The 11,644-nt window shown below is 47.8% G+C and overlaps 1 long non-coding RNA gene across 1 annotated transcript; it reads right to left on the bottom strand.

The window, feature by feature from the left end:
* Positions 1–4,462: 4,462 nt before the first annotated feature.
* LOC138848696 (uncharacterized) lies at positions 4,463–9,426 on the bottom strand. Its single transcript, XR_011386794.1, has 3 exons — positions 8,996–9,426; positions 5,069–7,999; positions 4,463–4,862 (listed from the first exon to the last, which is right to left on the bottom strand). It is a non-coding gene; the product is annotated as an uncharacterized lncRNA (long non-coding RNA).
* Between the last annotated feature and the right edge of the window lie 2,218 nt (positions 9,427–11,644).

Below are 11,644 nucleotides of genomic sequence, written 5' to 3'. Positions count from 1 at the left end.
CGTAGTAGGTTAAGCTTCCACCTGCAGTGCCTGCATCCCATACGGGCACCTGTTTTAGTCCTGGCTGCTCCTCTTCTGATCCAGCTCTCTACTATGGCCTGGGAAAGCAGTAGAAGATGGCCCAAGTCCTCGGGCCCCTGTACCCTCATGAGAGACCCAGGAGAAGTTCCTAGCTCCTGGCTTCGGATCAGCTCAGTTCCAGCTGTTGCGGCCATCTGGGGAGTGAACCAGCGGATGGAAGACCTCACTTTCTCAATCTGTAACTCTGCCCTTCAAATAAATAAATAAATCCTTAAAAAATTGAGGGGAAGGCCTCTGATAGGCAAGACCATTTATTACTTTATTCTTGCGATTGTTACTGGAGCAGGTTTTTTTTTTTTTAATTTTATTTTTAAAGATGTATTTATTTGAAAGGCAGAGTCACAGAGAGTCAGAAGCAGAGAGAGAGAGAGAGAGAGAGAGAGAGGTCTTCCATCTGCTGGTTCACTCCCCAGATGCCCACAACGGCCGGAGCTGCATTGATCGAAAGGCAGGAGCCAGGAGCTTCTTCCGGGTCTGCCTTGTGAGTGCAGGGGTCCAAGGACTAGGGCCATCTTCTACTGCTCTCCCAGGCCACAGCAGAGAGCTGGATCAGAAGAGGAGCAGCTGGGACTTGAATTGAGGCCCATATAGGATGCCAGCACTGCAGGTGGTGGCGTTATCTGCTATGTCACAGCACTGGCCCCAAGTTGCAGGTATTTTTGATGAGAAAACCTCATTGACAGCCCTGATCTTCCAGACACAGCTGTTCTTTGTATTCAAAGACAAGAGTATGCCGATGATTACTGTCTTACTGTCAGTCTTGTTACCTGTACTAAATATGGGTGTATCTGAAAGGACTGCCCAGGAGCAAGTTTTTTCACCAATAACTAAATATAGATTGGCCTGATTTTGTAGCTCCTACCCATGTTTACAGCACCTGTCACTTTTACTGTTTGTGCAAATATCTGGATTCTAGGCTCCCCACCTTGCTCCAGTTCTCTTTAACCTGGGCTCTCAAGGTCTCAGGGGATTTTTGAAGTCCTTGAGGTGCTTTGCATAATTGCATGTATATGTGAACATATTTACATTTTAGGCCAGAGCCAAGGGGTCACTCTGGCTGAAAAAAAAAAAAAAGCCAAGAACTGCTGCTAAGAGTGGCTTGGACTACAACAGAATTAAAATGGCTTCACAGGGCGCCTGGCGCTGTGTCATAGAGTACCGCTGGCACCTGAGCCTTTGGATCTCTGCCACTCACATGGGAGACTGAGAAGAAGCCCAGGATTTTGAGGCCATTTGGAGCTTCCACCAGCAAATGGAAGATTTCTCTCTTTCTCTCTCTCTCTGTAACTAACTCTGATTTTCAAGTAAATAAATAAAGTCTTTTAAAATAAATAACTAAAATGGCTTTGCATGATGAAAAAGGAACCCGCCACTCACAGAGCGGCCTCCGCACACCTACCGGCCTCGGCAGCGCTGGTGCTCCCCCAGTTCCCCTTTCTCCGCCCGCCAAGGAGGCGGAGTCTCTCGGCCACGGGTTTCGAGAGTTCAGACCCGCTCTTTCTGGCACGGCCGTGGGTCTGGTTAGGCGGTCTGGAGGGCTTCTGATGAGGGCAGGAAGAGATCGCGCGCTTTCTGTTTTTTCGCCATCCCCCACTGCCCCTAAGCCTGAAGTGTTCAGGGGAAGAAATGAACACTGGTTTTGACACCAGCAGCCCCAAAGTGCGAAGTGGTAGGATAACATGTTTTAGAAGAAAGCCTAGGAAAGCACTTGTTTCCCAGCTTTCATTTGCAATTAGAATAAGTCTTTTGTGCTGGCCTTCAGCCTCGGGCCAGCAGGGCCACACCCCAAGGTGGATTTTGGCTCCGTTCACTTTCCTCCTCCTCTTCCTCTTCCTCTTTCTTCCTTCTTTCTCTCCTTCCCTCCCAACCCCCCCACCACACCCCCCATTTCTCTCTCAAAAGAGCAGTCCTCATTATCACACTAATGTCAAGATTTGGAACATCTTAAAGAGATGTTAATGGCCATAAACCAAGTTTGGGAAGGGAAGCGGATTTTAGCTGCACCGTGTTGAACATACAAAGCTTCTAAGAAAGGAAGGAGATAAATCGATAGAATTTGCTGAACCTCATTTGAACCCGAAACTGCCGCGAAACTTCCTGAGGCAGTTAAAAGTCCAGTCTTTTGATTCCGACATTTATTACGTTGTGCATGTCCATAGCTGGACGTGGAGTTCTGGAAGTTTACCTGCTGGACTGGGAGACAGATTTCCTACACCTGAAACAGTCAAGGAGCAATTATGTGCAGTTGGACTTCTGGGACTGGAAAGATTAAGTGGGCTGGGAAATGTACCAGATCACCAGCGACAAGCGCGCATGTCCATCAACAGTGGAACAGCTCAGTAGAGCCGGGGCTCTCCAATGGTTCAGTGCTTTTCAGCACCCAAAAGTAATGAACTGAATCTGTGCATTGCCACATGGACAAGTCTCCAAATCTTTGCTGAGTGCATAAAACTAGTTGTCATACGTGTATAGTATCATTCCCAATATGTGAAAGACACATAAAATAACGTCATTTATTTTATGTGTGTGTGCACGTGTGTGCTTACAGATTTGGAAGGGGGGCTGCATTGTTGAACAGCAAATTAAGCTGCCGTCTGTGATGTCGGCATCCCATATGGGCGCCAGTTTGAGTCCTGGTTGCTCCACTTTGGACCCAGCTCTTTTCTAATGGCCTGGGAAAGCAGTGGAAGATGACTCAAGTCCTTGGGCCCCTGCACCCACAAGGCAGACCTAGAAGAAGCTCCTGGCTTTGCCCTGGCCCAGCTGTGGTGCTTGTGACCATTTGGGGAGTCAACCAGCTGATGGAAGATCTCTGTGTCTCTCCCTCTCTCTGTAACTCTGCTTTTCAAATAATTAAATATGTCTTTTAAAAAAAATAAAAGGATCTGGAAGGAAACACACTGAAGTCACGATCATGATCGCCCTTCGGGGAGAGAGAGGTGACCAGGTCTCGGCTCAGTTGTGTGCAGGTGACGGCACTCGTATTTAGTGATTGGCACTGGTGTTGGGGTCTGGGGTTGCAGCTTTTCTCAGCAGAACACAGTGGAAGTTTCCGTCTATACCCTGCTTGCTTCAAATAAACCACTTGGCTCCCAGGTAGCCGAGGCCCTCTGAGGTCCAGAGAATGGGGTCCATTGTTTGGAAATTTCTAGCACAGTAAAAAAAAAAAAAAAAAAAAAAAAAAAAAAAAAAGACTGTTATAGCCAGAACAGTCTAGTTTGAGTGTTTATATTTAGCCATTAAAGTTGTGTGAAGAAGTCTTCCCTTTTACTCTGTCTACATCCATCTGTGATACCTTCCCTCCTTTATTTCCTCCGAAGAGCTTTCCTGCTGGCCCCAGGGTAGAGAAAGCCTTGTACAAAACAGGCTGGCGGATGAGCAGGCCATTGGAGGTAAATGTCGGTGCCTTCAGCCTGTTGCCTGGGCTGTAAATTCTCTCACAGCCTGGCAGTTGGATCAGCAGCTTCTCTCCTGCAAAAGGGTTGCAGAACTATACAGTGGTTCACGCCAGCGCTGTGGTGTAGTAGGTTAATCCTCCACCTGAGATGCCGGCATCCCATATGGGTGCTGGTTCTAGTCCTGGCAGCTCCACTTCCGATCCAGCTCTCTGCTCTGACCTGGGAATGCAGTGGAAGATGGCCCGAGTCCTTGGGCCCCTGCATCCACGTGGGAGACCTGGAAGAAGCTCCTAGCTCCTACCTTCGGATCGGTCCAGCTTCTGCCAGTGCGGCCATCTGGGGAGTGAACCAGCAGATGGAAGACCTCTCTCTCAGTCTCTCCCTCTCACTGTCTGTAACTCTACCTCTCAAATAAATACATAAATACAAATCTTAACAAAAAAATATACAATTGCCCTGCAATATTGCATGAAGGACGCCTTACCTTTGCAGCCAACTTCCCCTTCCTCCTCTGTCCAAGGCATTTGAGGTCAACGTGCTTTCGGCACACACCCAGTGCCAGCCCAGCCCAGCCCTGCCTCCCCATGCCCAAGGAGAGAGCTGGGGCCAAATGTATGGCCACGGTTTAATAGCCCTGAAAAATACAACCATTTTATTTTTTGAGTAGGAAGTGTTCATCCAAAGACAATTTGCAGACAGACATAAAATATTAAGATTGTGCCTTTGTTTCACTTTTTTGAAGGGGAATGAATGTCATTTTAAAGTCTTTACTTCTGTGCCTGGTGAAATTCTTGCATACATATCTGGAGGAGTTAGCAGCTTTAGCCAATTATGAACACACTTTAAAAATGTTTCAGAGAGGTCTGTCCCTCCAGTCTCCCTCTTTTAACATCATATTAAGAGTTTTGTACAAAGCGCTCCACGCTGTCATTTAAAAGAATACATTCATCTAAACAAACACACTCCAAAGGGAACCAGTCGCTAATGCACATTTTATTGGATGAAAAGACAAACAATATAATTATGCTTGAATTTCAGGGGATCAAAGGTAGTCAAACAAAGTGTGCACCAGAGCCCAGTGCAGGCCTTGTCAGCCACGCACGCACGCACGTGGTCCCTCTCCCAAGCTTGGAAAGTTTGTTAATGTGAGCTCAGGGCTCCTGAGCCAGGCGAAAATGAGGAGAATGTCAACCAGTTTTTCTTTGTTCTCCCTGATGCTGTTCCTGTGTACGCTGAGCCGGCATGTTCAGCGCAGAGCTGTGGAGCATTTGCAGGAACACGGCACGCGGGGTGGATTTCTCCTGGAATGTCGCCAGGGATTTTGATGCTTCTGTGCTGGGCACTTCTTGAAAGTTGTCATTTAGTCAAGCGAAGAGTGTTTGCCTAAAAGATAGGAAACATTAAAAAAAAAAGTTCTCATTTGTTGAAAGCTGGTTGAGTAGATCTCTCCGATGAAGGCAGAGAAAAGCATTGATTTCCCTAAGTGATCTGAATAGACTATTTAATTTTTTCCCTTTAAACAGACTCATGGATTTCCCCAACATAGTGATATATTAATACAGTCTTTTGGAAAATATCCTACTGCATACTTCTGTTTGATGTCAGCTGTTTTCCAAAGCTGAATTTTCTTTACAGAGATTTCTCCTGTTTGTGTACATCAGGGCACTAGTAATAGCTAAGAAAGTTTTGAGGTATAGAGAAAATGCTAAAATAGAACTTCTTTTTCACTTTTAATTCCAGAACTCTGCTGTAAAAAATAAAAGAGAAAACATTAACATGCCTTTATATTAGGCAAATAACATTTTCAATGTTAAATTCAATTATAAATTCCTAGCTTCAAATTTGACACCTAAAAATACAACACATTACTATCTTCCCAGAAATTATTCTTTAACAAATAGTCAAATCTGACCACAGGACACCTTGCTGTAACAACTTTCGGTCAGTACCAAGTTTCTTGTATTTGCTGTGATACCCGTCTCTCTAAATATGGGAAGAAAAAACTCCTAAATAGAAGAACTTGAATCTTGTCTCTGCCTTTCACAAACTGTGTGATCTTGGGTAAGTGACTTAGCTGCTCTGAGCTTCAGCGTCTTACACTGTCAGACAGGAATGATATGGTACCTAGCTAACGGACAGCCGTGAGGATCACAGATGTCTGCGAGGTATCTCACTGATGTCTAGACTAATGTGAAGACTGAAAAGGCATTCGTTTCTTTTTCACTGGCCCCAGTTTACTCCACCAGTACAATTCAATCTGGAGATTAAAGTAAGCAAAACTGGGATCTGCGTGAAGATGGTGTTGTTTTAGTGTTAGGGCATCTCTGACTGCTTCATTTTATGCTTGTACTTTACAGAAACAAGTTTCTGTAAACATCCTTTGAACAAAACAAATCTGCTTTTATTTTGATGCACACTGGCCTGACTCTGGTATAATGTTTGGAGAGCTCAACTATATGTAGAAGGATTTTGTTTCTGCAGAGCCGACGCTATCATGAACGTGTACCCTGTGAAAAGTATGATGCTATGCTACTCTTTCCAAGTCAGTATTTAAATGAACGCATGCGGGGAAACCTGGCAGTTTCCCTTCTGGGTTTAAATCCTGTGGATTTGCTGCTGCCTCTCCTCGAGTTCCGGGTTGTGAGCGATTCAGCTCGGCTCCGCTCCCTTCAACTGAGGTTTGTTAGGTACTTGGCGTGTTCCCACCCACGGACTTGCCATCTGTGGCCTGCACCTGCAGCCCGCTCGCCCCGGAGTCAGCCGAGAGGGCTCTGTGCTTTGGGGCCATCAGGTACCCACAAGTGCCGGCTGTTAGACTAGAACCCTTGGCTTCTTGGCCAGTGTGGATGTTGCACAGCTACTGGGTGTTGCCGATTCCGGGTTCTTTCAAAGCAGTTCTTCCCCTAGCCCTGGCACGTGCGATGGGAACAGTGTGCCTGCCATTTGCGTTCCAGATTGGCACTCCCAGAGTTCAGATTTTTACAACCCTCCCCACCCCCATACCACGGCAAACAAAAGAGGGAATGAGATGATTTTTTTAAAATGCAGAAGTGGCGATTCCAGGAGATGCTGAGTTTCCCTCAAATTTCCTTCAGAGTTGTTTATAGCAATGCTGGCCCTGATCTGTAAAAGATAGGAAGAAAATATGAATTTGGTCAGGGCTGGCACTGTGGCAGAGCGGGTAAAGCTGCCACCTGCAGTGCCAGCATCCCCTCAGGGCGCCGGTTCGAGTCCCGGCTGCTCCACTTCTGATCCAGCTCCCTGCTGTGGCCTAGGAAAGGAGTAGAAGATGGCCCAAGTCCTTGGACCCCTGCACGCATGTGGGAGACCTGGAAGAATCTCCTGGCTCCTGGCTTCAGATCAACCCAGCTCCGGTTGTTGTGGCCATCTAGGGAGTGAACCAGCAAATGGAAGACCTGTGTGTGTGTGTGTGTGTGTGTGTGTTACTCTGACTTTCAAATAAATAAATAAATAAGTAAATTTTTTAAAAAAGGAAAATATGAATTTGGTGAGGATGGGGGGAGGTGTGAGAAAAGGACTTCTTTCTCATTTCCCATGAGGCACCGAATTCCAGACTTTGCGTTGTGGGTGCGTGCCGGGTTAAGTCGTGGAGCCGCCGGAGGTGCACTTATGCAGACCTAGCGCTGTCAGCTTTTGTGGCTCCGCCCTCACCCCCGGTTCAGTGTGGGTACTCTTCCAAGGCAACTGTCACTCTGTGATCCTTACCAAGGGACCAAGATCGCTGGGTAAAGATGAATGAATCTGATAAATAAATTCATAGCTGTGAGCAATTTTATAGTAATTAATTTGAAAAACAGAGCAATTGAGAGAGATAGGGGGAGAGACAGAGAGAGAGAGAGAATGAGAATTTTCCATCCAATGCTTCATTTCCCAAATTGCCTCAAAGGCCAAGGCTGGGCCAAGCTGAAGGCAGCAGCCAGGAGCTCCATCCAGGTCTCCCACATGGGTGGCAGGAGCCCAGGCACTTGGGCCCTCTTCTATTGATCTCCCGGAAGTATTAGTGAGGAGCTGGATCAGAAGCAGAGCATCAGGGACTTAAACAGCACCCAGATGGTAAACCGGTGTCACAGGCAGCAGCTTAACTCACTGTGCTACAACAATTTAATTAAAAAAAAAAAAAAAGTTCTAATAGAGAATGTCAGGAGAAGGTGTGGCCAAAACAGCGGTCTCGCTCAAAGGAAATCTGGGTTGAGGCAGGTGTCATACAGCATACATGGGAGTTCTTAAATATTTTGACATATTTCTTGGGAAGAGAATTCCTAGGTCAACATCTACAGATTCTTTGATACCCAGAGGACAGGTTAGGGCTGGGGAGTTTTCAGTTCTTCTTCCCTTCTTTCTTCTCCTCTTCTCTTTTCCAGTGTGTATGAGGCTTGTCTTCTTCAAGATGCAAACAAGTGCAGGTAGCTCCGAGTGGAAGGGGCTATAGAACGGGAATGCACCTGCCACCAAGGGAATTCAGAACAGTCCGTCCGGAAAGGCTTCACTGAGGGGGTGTCCTATAGATGAGCAAACAAACAGGAAGCCAGAAAGCAGTGGTGACAATGGGATCACGCAGGATGAGTGCAGGCGTAAGCACAAAGCATGTGGAGAGAAATAATAAGGGGCCCTGGTATTTGTTGAGAGAGTACTAGGCACAGCTGCTTCGCTAACTATTGTACCTGGGCTATCTCATTTAATTCTCACAAAATGAAAGGAGGCAGTGAGACAGAGATATCTCTCTCTCGCATCACTTATTCATTCCTCAAACACCAGCCAGGGCTGGGCCAGGAGGAAGCCAGGAGCTGGGAACCCCTTCCGGGTCTCCTACATGGATGGCGTGCACTGAATTACTTGGCCCCTCACCTGCTGTCTCCTGGGGCGTGCATTAGCAGGAAGCTAGAGTTGACCGGACTTGGACTCAGCCACTCTATATGCACTTTGGTGTCCCAAACGGCTGCTTGACCAAGCTAGACCAAATGCCTGCCCTGGGGCCGATTTTTAAATTCCCACAACAATCAAGAGAGAATGGAGGCAGAGCAAGACTCTGCTCCTTACTTACAGTTGCCTGGCTAATAAGTGGTAGAACCAGAATGTGACGCTGGGAGTGCAGGCTCGAAAATTGTTTGCAGAAAGGATGTGCTTTGTTTGAGTAATACTGAGTGGCCACTTCCTGAAGGTGTGGCCGGGCACTGTTGTATTTTTGCCTGGGAAGTGACAGGTTTCTCAATCACGAATCTGATCAGAATTCACAGCTGGGGTTTTCTTCAGCGGAAGGAGAACAGTGCAGTTTGGGCAGTGTGGGTGGACTTTTAGTGAGTGACTGTTTTCCCCCTTTGCTTATGTTTTGCAGAAGGGGAATTTTTCCTGAAGTCTCCTTTGTTTTTCTTCTAGGCCTGTATGTTTGTGTGGAAGGTGACTTGTGGGTGGCCAGGGTAACTACTTGTGTGTGTGTGTATGTGTGTGTGTCTGTGTGTGTGTTGGGGGGGCATGCTTGGGGTGATATGAGCACTTACCCACAGTGAAACTCTTGTGCCACTTGTGTTCTTGTTTAATTCTCTCCACGAGAGGACAGGTTCTCAGAGGTGAAATGACTTGTCCAAGGTCACACTGCAGGCGAGAGGCAGAGCCAACATATGGATACAGGTCTGTCTGATTTCAGAATCTTAAACCTTAAAAGCAAACAGCAAGGGCCGATGTTGATGTGCCATTTTCAACAATGGCAAATAAAGAAATAAAGGCAGAGAGAGAGAGAGAGAGAAAGAGAGAGAGGGAAAGAGAGAGAGAGATCTGTTGGTTCACTTCCTAGATTTCTGCAACAGCCAGGGCTCCTCAAGCCAGGAGCCAGGAACTCCATGTCCAGGTCGTCCATGTGGGTGGCAGGGGCCCCAGTACTGGAGCCACCCTCCACTGCCCTCCCAGGCACATTAGCAAGGAATTGGATCAGAAGCAGAGTAGCTGGGACTTGAACTGGAGCTCATATAGGATGCCAGCATCACAGGTGGCAGCTTAACATGGTATGTCACAATGCCAGCTCTAGTAAGTCTTTAAAAAATGCTGAAAACATTCTGTAGAGAGAGAAGCAGGTATATCCATGGAGGTGTGAAGATTCTTGTGGTGTGTGGGCATGGAGATGTCTAGGGAAAAAATATTCCAAGTACAGGTTCAGTATCCTTTATCTGAAATACTTAGGACCAGAAATTAATTTAAAGTTTTAGAGTTTTTTTTAATTTTTAGAATATTTGATAGAATTGATGCTCAAAAAGTTTTGGACTATTTTGGACTATTTTGAAGTTTCAGATTAGGGATATTAAACCTGTATATACCTTGGACAACTTGGGATTGGGCACGTGACAGCAGAGTGTCTGGGACGAATGTTGGATGAGGATGGGGCCCTGGGGACCAGGCCATGGAGGGGGAAGACGCTGGGAATCAAATCGCTTTGGAAGTGCAGATGGGAACGAAGTCCCTGGTTCCGGCTCTACCACTTACCCACCCTCTGTGTCTGCATCTCTGACACTGAGGACAATAATCTATTTTCCCAGATGACCTCCTAAGACGTGGTCGTCATCCACGAGGTGTGCTTTAAGAACTACAAAGTCCTTCACAATATAATGTGGAGGAAGGTGGCAAGGGAGCAGAGCAGGGCTCTGAGCCCAGCTAGTGGGGCTGGGGAGGCTGAGGACCACAGGGCAGTGAGCTTATGTTAATAAGATGCTCCTGTGGGTGGGGCCTGGATGGAGACCTTGGAGGAAATACTCCATTAGAAAGGTTCAAAGAGAAGAGGGAGACACAGAAAGAGCTAACCTCTGAGGAACGTAGGTCAAGAGCTCTGTGCCAGTGGGGCCCTGTCTCACCTGTCAGTCAGGGATCCCTGCCCCAGCTCGGACCCCAACAGGTTCTTTGACCTTCACCACGTGGCTTCCACTTTCTGGGCCTGTGTTCACCTTTGCGGCTGAATCCGACAGCCCTAGCTGGGAATGACACATCGTGGGTCTCACCCCAGGCCCAGGGCTACGTGGGAAGAAGTGTTCAGAAGAGCATGAGGCCAGAGGAGCAGGTGTTGGGGCGATGCGTGGAATATGCCGGAGGTGGTGTGTGATGATGCGGGAGGTGTCTCCTCTGGGGCTTGCTTTTGTCTCTTCTGAGCCTAGCCTGAAAAAGCAGGGGGCTCCCAATCCAGGGGGCCATGAGGGTCAGAGGCAAGGCCTTGCCGGTGCCCTGCAACTCTGGGGCAGGCCCGGACCCTGCTTGGTGAGGAGGCTGAGAGAGGACCAGCAGGGAGTGGCAGGAAGAAGAAAGGTGACTCCCAGGGTCTGGGCCAAGGAAGGATATGGGACAGGAAAGGGGATTCTCAACAGGGCACGCTTGAGGGAATTTGTTTAGGGCTTTAAACGCTTGCCAGGGCAAGTAACCTGAGATGGGACCTGTGAGTTACTTCAGCTATATATATAGTGTGTCACCTGAAAATGCCTCCCCCGGCAGCACTTGTGTTTCTGGGTCCCCGCTGGGGAGGATGGTGCGGGAGGACGGATTCTGCTGGGGGACAGACAGAACTGGGGGAAGTGTTGGCTTTGAAGCATTCGCTCACTCTCTGGGCCCGAGGTGTAACCAGAGACCAGTGTCAACAAGGAATCTGGCTGGGGAGCGCTTTTGTCTGCAGCCCTCCTTGGGCCTTGGCTCGCTTTGTCCGCTTTGTCTGCGCTCAGTGAATTGTAAATTGTGTGATTTCAGGTTTGGCTGAAGTGGGGGTAGGGGAAGACTTTGAGGGGGCAGGTGGGAGGAATGGTGGGTGGGGGTGTCGCTCAGGCATCTGGGAGAGTGAGCCGAGAATATACAGGGACTTGGGGTGTTCCTGTTGAAGGTGCTGCAGCAAATGATTGGAAGTCAAATCTCAGAAATCAGGGAATCGCCTAAATTTGGAGGAGCAAAAGCAATGGAATCAGTCATTTGGTGCACTGAGGACACATCTGTTGCCACTGCTTATGTTTGTTGTGGTTCCTGTAGGAATCCGCTCTGTGCCAGGGGAGAGGTACCCATATGGGAGCTCCAAAAGGTTGGTGCTGAGTCTCAGACTTTTTTTTGTTTGCTTGTTTAATCTGCATTTCCCTTCCCCCACACTGGACTGAGCAAAGGGCCTGCCTTTTAATCATGCACTCAGCCAA

Source organism: Oryctolagus cuniculus, chromosome 2 (genome assembly GCF_964237555.1).
Source record: "Oryctolagus cuniculus chromosome 2, mOryCun1.1, whole genome shotgun sequence".
Classification (NCBI taxonomy): Eukaryota; Metazoa; Chordata; class Mammalia; order Lagomorpha; family Leporidae; genus Oryctolagus; species Oryctolagus cuniculus.
The sequence above is the reverse complement of the archived record's forward strand: the minus strand, read 5'-3'. Positions and strand labels throughout refer to the sequence as shown.